At 44.8% G+C, this 9262-nt stretch overlaps 1 long non-coding RNA gene across 1 annotated transcript; it reads right to left on the reverse strand.

The window, feature by feature from the left end:
- Positions 1–854: 854 nt before the first annotated feature.
- Positions 855–8927, reverse strand: LOC117064510. The gene is made up of 3 exons (XR_004429502.1): positions 8798–8927; positions 6599–6602; positions 855–866 (listed from the first exon to the last, which is right to left on the reverse strand). It is a non-coding gene; the product is annotated as an uncharacterized LOC117064510 (long non-coding RNA).
- Positions 8928–9262: the final 335 nt, after the last annotated feature.

A 9262-nucleotide genomic window follows, 5' to 3' on the forward strand; every position in this document is an offset into this window, starting at 1 on the left:
CCCTCGTCTCTATTAAAACTACAAAATTAGCCAGGTGGGGTGGCAGGCACCTGTAATCCCAGCTATTTGGAAGGCTGAGGCAGAAGAATCGCTTGAACCCAGGCGGCAGAGGTTGTAGTGAGCTGAGATTGCACCACTGCACTTCAGCCTGGGTGACAGAGTGAGACTCTGTCTCAAAAAAAAAAAAACAAAAAACAAAACAAAACAAAACAAAAAAAAGATTTAATGAGGTAAGATGAAAGGGGTAAGGGAAGCTGGAAGATATCCAATAGTATTCAATACTCATGCACCCAGCATTGGGGTAAGTGATGTGGACATAAGGACCTCACGGTTTGGCATGGGAGGCAGGTACCTAAATAAACAAGTCTATGATGGCATGGGTGTGGGGGTCAGAAAGACATGGGTTTTTGAACCCTGATTTTATTATTTGCTAGCTGTATACTTTGGGGCACTTTTTTTTTTTTTTCCTGTTTAAGATGGAGTCTCGCTCTGTCGCCCTGGCTGGAGTGCAATGGCGCAATCTCAGCTCACTGCAACCGCCGCCTCCCAGATTCAAGCGATTCTCCTGCCTCGGCCTCCTGAGTAGCTAGCATTACAGGCGTGTGCCACTATGCCTAATTTTTGTATTTTTAGTGGAGATGAGGTTTCACCATGTTGGCCAGGCTGGTCTCGAACTCCTGACCTCGTGATCCGCCTGCCTCGGCCTCCCAAAGTGCTGGGATTAAGACATGAGCCACTGCGCCCGGGCCTGGGGCACGTTTTAAACATCTGTGAAACTTAATTTCCCTGTCTATGAAATGAAGATAATATTTAAGATGTTGCGGTGACAACTGTATAAAACATCTGTTTGTGACACATAGACAGTGCTTAATAAGTAGCATCTTCTAGTTATTTTATTTTTTTACAGTGTACAATGTCTATGTGAGCACAAGAAAGCGACTTAACTGCCTGCAGCAGCAGACCAAGTTCCTGGATTACAAGTTTGAAAGCAGCTTCTAGATGACGCTTGTGGATATTTGGAATAATATCTACCAATTTCTGTTAAGTGGCTATGTTTCAACTCCACTTCAATAAAAACAGCCAAATTTCTCTCCTGGAAATTCTTAAAACTCAGAGAAACTTTGATTCTTTCAAGTGTTAGTATGATGACCTAATTTTGTGTCTATCTCCTCTTACATAGAAAGGAACAAATATTTGATATTCATCTTCATTGTTTTTTGTGAGTTGGTTTCCTGTTATTTTTTTCCCTCTGTCTAGGGGAAAGGAGTAAAGAAAACTTCCTTGTTAAACTGCTACTATAAGGAACATGTTTCAAAAAATAAACACGGAGAGCAAGTGAGTTTCTCATTAATATCATTACCAGCATAATTCACCTCTTAAGTACTTAGGGATAGTATTGAAGCATTGAATACTGTTCATTTACTTAACTAAGGTAACAGAAGTGCAAAGTCCCAGAAGGAGGGTCACCCTCAGAGAGAATACAATCTAGGACGAGGGACCCACACATGATTGATGTAATACAAGTTAGAAAGTGATTTGACTTCAGGGGTCAAAAGATTCAATTTTTTTTTTTTTTTTAAAGACAGGAGTCCTGCTCTGTGGCCCAGGCTGGAGTAGAGTGGCACAGTCTCGGCTCATTGCAACCTCTGCCTCCCAGGTTCAAGCAATTCTCCTGCCTCAGCCTCCTGAGTAGCTGGGATTACAGGCACACACCGCCATGCCTGGCTAATTTTTTTGTACTTTTAGTAGAGATGGGGGTTTTGCCATGTTGGCCAGGCTGGTCTTGAAATCCTGACCTAAGGTGTACTGCCAGCCTCAGCCTCCCAAAGTGGTGGGATTACAGGCGTGAGCCACCGCACCCGGCTGATTTAAATTGTTTATGAAGTATATGCAGAATAGGAGGAAGCCACTTCTTGGAGAAGAAAATAAAGGAGTTTTTTGTTTTTGTTTTTTTTGAGACACAGTCTTGCTCTGTCGCCCAGGCTGGAGTGCAGTGGTGTGATCTCAGCTCACTGTAACCACTGCCTCTTGGGTTCAAGCAATTCTCCTGCCTTAGCCTCCCAAGGAGCTGGGACTACAGGCGCCCGCCACCACGCCCGGTTAATTCTTTGTATTTTTGGTAGAGATGACTGACCTTGTGATCCACCCACCTTGGCCTCCCAAAGTCCTGGGATTACAGGCCTGAGCCACCACACCCGGTCCAGTTTTTTTTGTTTTTGTTTTTGTGTGTTTGGTATTTTTGAGACGGAGTCTTGCTCTGTTGCCCAGGCTGGAGTGCAATGGCATGATCTGGGGTTCACTGCAACTTCTGCCTCCTGGGTCCAAGTCATTCTCCTGCCTCAGCCTCCCAAGTAGCTGGGATAACAGACATATGCCACCACACCAGGCTAGTTTTTGTATTTTTAGTAGAGATGGGGTTTTACCATATTGGCCAGGCTGGTCTCAAACTCCTGACCTCAGGTGATCTGCCTGCCTCGGCCTCCCAAAGTGCTGGAATTACAGGCGTGAGCCACCGCGCCCGGCCTAAAGGAGGTTTTAAAAAATAATAATAAATGAAAGAGATTGTATCTCAGCTCAGTCTTGAAGCACTAGCAGTATTTTAGAATATGAACTTCCAGATGCAAAGTTGGGAAGAGAATGTTCCAGGCAGAGGAATTAATATGGGCAAAGGGCAAGTCACAGAGACAAGAGTGGGAGGGACAGATGGGCAGCCAGGTGAGCAGTTCCACTTAGAAGAGAGAGTGGGCCAGGCGCGGTGGCTCATGCCTGTAATCCTAGCACTTTGGGAGGCTGAGGTGGGTGGATCACCTGAAGTCAGGAGTTCGAGACCAGCCTGGCCAACATGGTGAAACCCTGTCTCTACTAAAAATATAAAAATTAGCTGGGCATGGTCGTGGGTGCCTGTAATTCCAGCTACTCTGGAGGCTGAGTCAGGAGAATTGTTTGAACCCGGGAAGCAGAGGTTGCAGTGAGCCGAGAAAGCGCTGGGTGACAGAGCGAGACTCCATCTCAAAAAAAAAAAAAAAGAGTGGCCTTATCTCTGCCACTCATCTGCCACTTATCTGTCCTTTTATTTTATTTGTTTGAGACAGAGTCTCGCTCTGTAACCCAGGCTGGAGGGCAGTGGTAAGATCTCGGCTCACTGCAAGCTGTGCCTCCTAGGTTCACGCCATTCTCCTGTCTCAGCCTCCCGAGTAGCTGGGACTACAGGTGCCCTCCACCATGCCTGGCTAATTTTTTTGTATTTTCTTTTCTTTTTTTTTTTTTTTTTTTTTTGAGACGGAGTCTCGCTCTGTCACCCAGGCTGGAGTGCAGTGGCCCAATCTCAGCTCACTGCAAGCTCCGCCTCCCGGGTTCACGCCATTCTCCTGCCTCAGCCTCCTGAGTAGCTGGGACTACAGGCACCTGCCACCTCTTTGGCCTAGGAATCGGTTTCATGAAAGATAATTCTTCCATGGATCAGGGCAGAGGGGGATGTTTTCAGGATCATTCGAGTGCATTACATTTGTTGTGCACTTTATTCATATTATTATTACATTGTAAGATTTAGTTTTTTGTATTTTTAGTAGAGACGGGGTTTCACTGTGTTAGCCAGGACGGTCTCGATCTCCTGACCTCGTGATCCGCCCGTCTCGGCCTCCCAAAGTGCTGGGATTACAGGCTTGAGCCACCGCGCCCGGCCTTTTTTTGTATTTTCAGTAGAGACAGGGTTTCACTGTGTTAGCCAGGATGGTCTCGATCTCCTGACCTTGTGATCTGCCCCCCTCGGCCTCCCAAAGTGCTGGAATTACAGGTGTGAGCCACTGCGCCCGGCCTTTTCATTTTATTTTCAATTTTTATGAGTGTATGCCTCATCTTCTAGATGAGTGGTCCCCAACCTCTTTGGCCTAGGAATCGGTTTCGTGAAAGATAATTCTTCCATGGATCAGGGCAGAGGGGGATGGTTTCAGGATCATTCGAGTGCATTACATTTGTTGTGCACTTTATTCATATTATTATTACATTGTAAGATTTAGTGAAATAATTATTTAACTCATCATAATATAGAATCAGTGAGAACCCTGAGCTTGTTTTCTTACAACTAGATGGTCCCAAATGGGGGTGATGGGAGAAAGTGACAGATCATCAGGCATTAGGTTATGAGAAGAAGCTGCAACCTAGATCCTTCGCATCCGCGGTTCACCATAGGGTTCATGCTCCTATGAGAATCTAATGCTGCTGCTGATCTGACAGGAGGCGAAGCTCAGACGGTAAGCTCAGAGGGATGGGGAGCAACTGTAAATACAGATGAAGCCTAACATGCTCGCCAGCCACTTACATCCTAAATTAGCTATTTCCACCGTGCCAGTCCATGGCAGGAGGTGAGAGGCTGGATTCCTAAGAGATCATGGTCCGTGGCCTGGGGGATGGGGACTCCTGTCCTAGACTGCGTGAAGGAAGAGTGCTGTCCAAAAAAATATGCTTTGGGCCAGTTGTGATGGCTCACACCTGTAATCCCAGCACTTTGGGGGATTGAGGAGAGAGGACTGCTTGAGCCCAGGAGTTTCAGACCAGCCTAGGCAACATAGGGAGACCTCGTCTCTACAAAACATTTTAAAACTTAGCTGGACATGGTGAGGTGGGAGGATTGCTGGAGCTTAGGAGTTCAAGGTTGCAGTGAGCTATGATGGTGCCTGGGCAACAGAGCAAGACTCTGCCTTAAAAAACAAAAAACAAAAAACAAAAAGTATGCTTTGATTTCTTCCTGTATCATCTACCCTCCTTAGTAAATAAAAAAGTAACACATCCTATTATGGAGGTGAGGGCATTGGTTGACTAATCATTAAAGGCAAAATAGAAAGAAAATGTGTCAGGCTGGGCGCGGTGCCTCAAGCCTGTAATCCCAGCACTTTGGGAGGCTGAGACGGGCGGATCACGAGGTCAGGAGATCAAGACCATCCTGGCTAACACAGTGAAACCCCGTCTCTACTAAAAAATACAAAAAACTAGCCGGGCGAGGTGGCGGCGCCTGTAGTCCCAGCTACCCAGGAGGCTGAGACAGGAGAATGGCGTGAACCCGGGAGGCGGAGCTTGCAGTGAGCTGAGATCCGGCCACAGCACTCCAGCCTGGGTGACAGAGAGAGACTCCGTCTCAAAAAAAAAAAAAAAAAAAGAAAAGAAAAAAAAAAGAAAATGTGTCACAAGAAGGAAAATTATGTCATGAAAAGTCGATATTTTAATGATTTAGAGCCTGTTCCAACTTCTTTTTCTCAAACTAACATTTTTTTTTTTTTTTTTTTTGAGACAGTCTCACTCTGTCGCCCAGGCTGGAGTGCAGGGGCATGGTCTCGGCTCACTGCAGCCTCCACCTCCTGGGCTCAAGCAATTCTCCTGCCTCAGCCTCCTGAGTAGGTGGGACTACAGGCATGCGCCACCATGCCCCGCTAATTTTTGTATTTTTGGTAGAGATAGGTTTCACCATGTTGGCCAGGATGCTCTCAGTCTCCTGACCTCATGATCTGCCTACCTCGGCCTCCCAAAGTGCTGGGATTACAGGTATGAACCACCATGCCTGGCCTACACTTAAATTCTTTTTTTATTTTTTGAGACAGAGTCTTACTCTGTTTCCCAGGCTGGAGTACAGTGGTGCAATCTCGGCTTACTGCAGCCTCCGCCTCCTGGGTTCAAGTAATTCTTCTGCCTCAGCCTCCCAAGTAGCTGGGACTACAGGCTCACACCACCATGCCCAGCTGAATTTTATTTTTAGTAGAGATGGAGTTTCACCATATTGGCCAGGTTTCACCATATTGGCCAACCCCTGACCTCGTGATCCACCTGCCTGGGCCTCCCAAAGTGCTGGGATTACAGGCGTGAGCCACCGAGCCCGGCCTATACTTAAAATTTTTAAAAAAATTTCCCCTGGTAGTATTAAATAGTGTCGATGCTAATAGTTGATAGTATTAGAAAATAACCATAATGCAACAGCCAATGCAATGATGGATCAGCAGTGGACACTGAAAGCTTTCATTGGGTGAAAGGTTGTTGGGGAATAAGAGAGTCACACAGAATCAAAGCATGGCTCCATGGAATACTTACAAATTACAAAGAGAAAAGAGAGATCTCGAGAGCACGCCCTGAACCAAGCATTCTAACTTATCATCACCTATCCTGGGACAACTTGATAGTGATAGCCTCCTGATGTAATGCTCTATGAGGTCCACAACATCACCTGTGTAGTATTTTTGCCAAAATGTTTCCTTTAAATCTAATAATGAGGAAGGAAAATATAAATCCTAGTTGTGAGACATGCAACAGGACAACTGGACCAGATTCTTAAAAAAATGGCAGTGTCATGAAAGACAAAAATGGCAATGGAACTGTTCAAGATTTAAGGAGACTTACATTTTGGGAGGTTGAGGCAGGCAGATCACTTGAGGTCAGGAGTTTGGGACTAGCCATGAGGTCAGGCCAACATGGTAAAACCCTGTCTCTACTAAAAATACAAAAATTAGCCGGACCTGGTGGCAGGTGCCTGTAGTCCCAGCTCCTCGGGAGGCTGAAGTGCAAGAATTGCTTGAACCTGGGAGACAGAGGTTGCAGTGAGCTGAGATCGTGCCACTGCACTCCAGCCTGGGGAACAGAGCAAGACCCAGTCTCAAAAAAAGAAAAAAAAAGGCAAGATGGTGAGATGTGAGGATGATCCTTGATTGGTTCCTGGATTTTAAAAAAGAACATATATATACACACATATATATACACACACACACATATATATACACACACATATGTGTGTGTGTGTAGAGGATATTTTTGGAACAATTAGAACAGTGTAAATATAATCTATATTAATGTTTGCTTGGAGATGTGTTCATGATATGGTAGTTATGCAGAAGGATGTCTTGATTCTTAGGAGATACATGCTGAAGTATTTAGGGTAAGGTATTATTATATCTAATAGTTAATTTTAGAAAGCTGAACAAAAAACTATAAATGTTAGAGTATAAATGGTTGGGCAAAAAAAGTATACCATGGGCCAGGAGCGGTGGCTCATGCCTGTAATCCCAGCACTTTGTGAGACTGAGGTGGGTAGATTGCTTGAGCCCAGGAGTTCAAGACCAGCTTGGGCAACATGGCAAAACCCTGTCTCTACCAAAAATACAAAAATTAGGCAATTTCATAACCTGGTCTCAAAATAAATAATAAAAGTTAAAAAATTATACTATGTCTACTTTTTATGTATATGTGTGAGCGAGAAAAACAAATGTGGGCAATGTTAACAACTGGTGAATTTAGGTGAAGGATATAATTCACTGTACTATTTCTCAACTTTTGCTTGTTTGTTTGTTTGTTTTTGAGACATGGTCTTGCTGTGTTGCCCAGGCAGGAGTGCAGGTGGCATGATTGCAGCTCACTGCTGGCTCTGTCTCAGGGGATCAAGCAATCCTCCCACCTCAGCTTTTTGAGTAGCTGGGACTACAGGGGTGTGACACCATGCCCAGCTACTTTTTAAAAACTTCTTGTAGAGATGGGGTCTCCCTATGTTGCCCAGGCTGATCTCAAATTTCTCAGCTCAAGCAAGCTTCCCATCTCGGCCTCCCAAAGTGTTGGGATTACAGGTGTGAGCCACCATGCCCAGCCAACATTTCTATGGGTTTGAAATTTTCAACACAGTAAATTAGGGAAAAAATTAAAATATGGCCGGGTGTGATGGCTCACGCCTGTAATCGCAGCACTTTGGGAGGCCGAGGCAGGTAGATTATTTGAGGTCAGGAGTTCGAGACCAGCCTGGCCAACATGGTGAAACCCCATCTCTACTAAAAATACAAAAAATTAGCCAGGTGTGGTGGCTGGCGTCTGTAATCCCAGCTACTAGGGAGGTTGAGGCAGGAGAATCACTTGAACCTGGGAGGTGGAGATTGCAGTGAGCCGAGATCGTGCCACTGCATTCCAGTCTGGGCAACAGAGTGACACCCTGTCTCAAAAATAAATAAATAAGTAAATAAGTAAATAAATAAAATATGTTATTTTCCTAATTGTTGGAAATAATGCATGCCTATTCATCGAGAAATTTTAGAAAGTACAGAAAAAACGTTTTAAAACATCATGCCATTATGGTAGGGCTTCTCCTACTATGTCTCTTTCCACCCCTGGCACTGTCACCAGACCTCTCAGGCACAAAGGCCAATCTTTCTAATTAAGATTCATGTAGGAAGATGAACAGGAGTCATATGCATTTCTCCAGATCCTATTAACTGGGTTTCAGATCACCCAGACTCTCTTTCTCAAGTTTATTCCTTTCTATTCAGAAGCCACACACTTTAAAGATAAAATGCTCAAGCGCTACAAAACATTATTCTAAAAACAGGAAAATATTTAGGTTAACATTCAGAATTTCACAACATTCCAAACATAATTCATCACCCTTCAAAGACTTCCTGTTGCAGTTAGAAGAAAACAGACACTCGGCTGGGTGCGGTGGCTCATGCCTGTAATCCCAGCACTTTGGGATGCTGAAGTGGGAGAATTGCTTGAGCCCAAAGAGTTTGAGAACAGCCTGGGCAACAAAGTGAGACCCCTGTCACTACAAAATAGATAAATAAATAATAAAAAGTTTGCCAGATGTGGTGGCATGCACCTGTAGTCCCAACTACTCAGGAGGCTGAGCAGAGGGGATTACTTGAACCCAGGAGATTGAGGTTGCAGTGAGCTATGATTGCACCACTGCACCGCAGCCCCGGGAAAAGTGAGACCCTGTCTCAAAACAAAGAAAAATAAAAAGAAGCCCAGACACTTTGTGACACAGCATCCAAGATCTGACCTCTGCCTTCCTTGTGTTTCATTTCCCCCACGCTCCCCTTCCTCTTCCTTCCTTTGCTTTGAATGTCCAAAGCGGTCCTAGATTCTAGCCCTAGAATGTTGTTGTCACAGATCTTCGCATGGCTGATTCCTTCTCACTAAAAGTCTTGGCTCAAATGTTACCTCTTCAGAGCAGCCACCTGTGACCACTCTACAAGGCAGCTGTTCCTCCACCTGCCTCTCCTAGCCTTCTCTGTCCCCTTAGCTGGCTTAGTTTCTCCAAGTCACTTATCATTATCTTGTTTATTTTCAGTTTCATCATCTTTGTTGTATTTCGTCTCCTAACTATTTCCTCCCTAAACTTCCGTAAAGGACCTTGTCTGTCCTGAGTCCACTGTATTTCCAGGGCTTAGAATAGGGTCTGGTATACAGCAGGTACTGAGGTAAATATTTCTTGACTGAATAAATACTCCTTTTCACATACAAT

The sequence above is a fragment of the Trachypithecus francoisi genome, unplaced genomic scaffold (genome assembly GCF_009764315.1).
Source record: "Trachypithecus francoisi isolate TF-2019V2 unplaced genomic scaffold, Tfra_2.0 Lachesis_group2, whole genome shotgun sequence".
Classification (NCBI taxonomy): Eukaryota; Metazoa; Chordata; class Mammalia; order Primates; family Cercopithecidae; genus Trachypithecus; species Trachypithecus francoisi.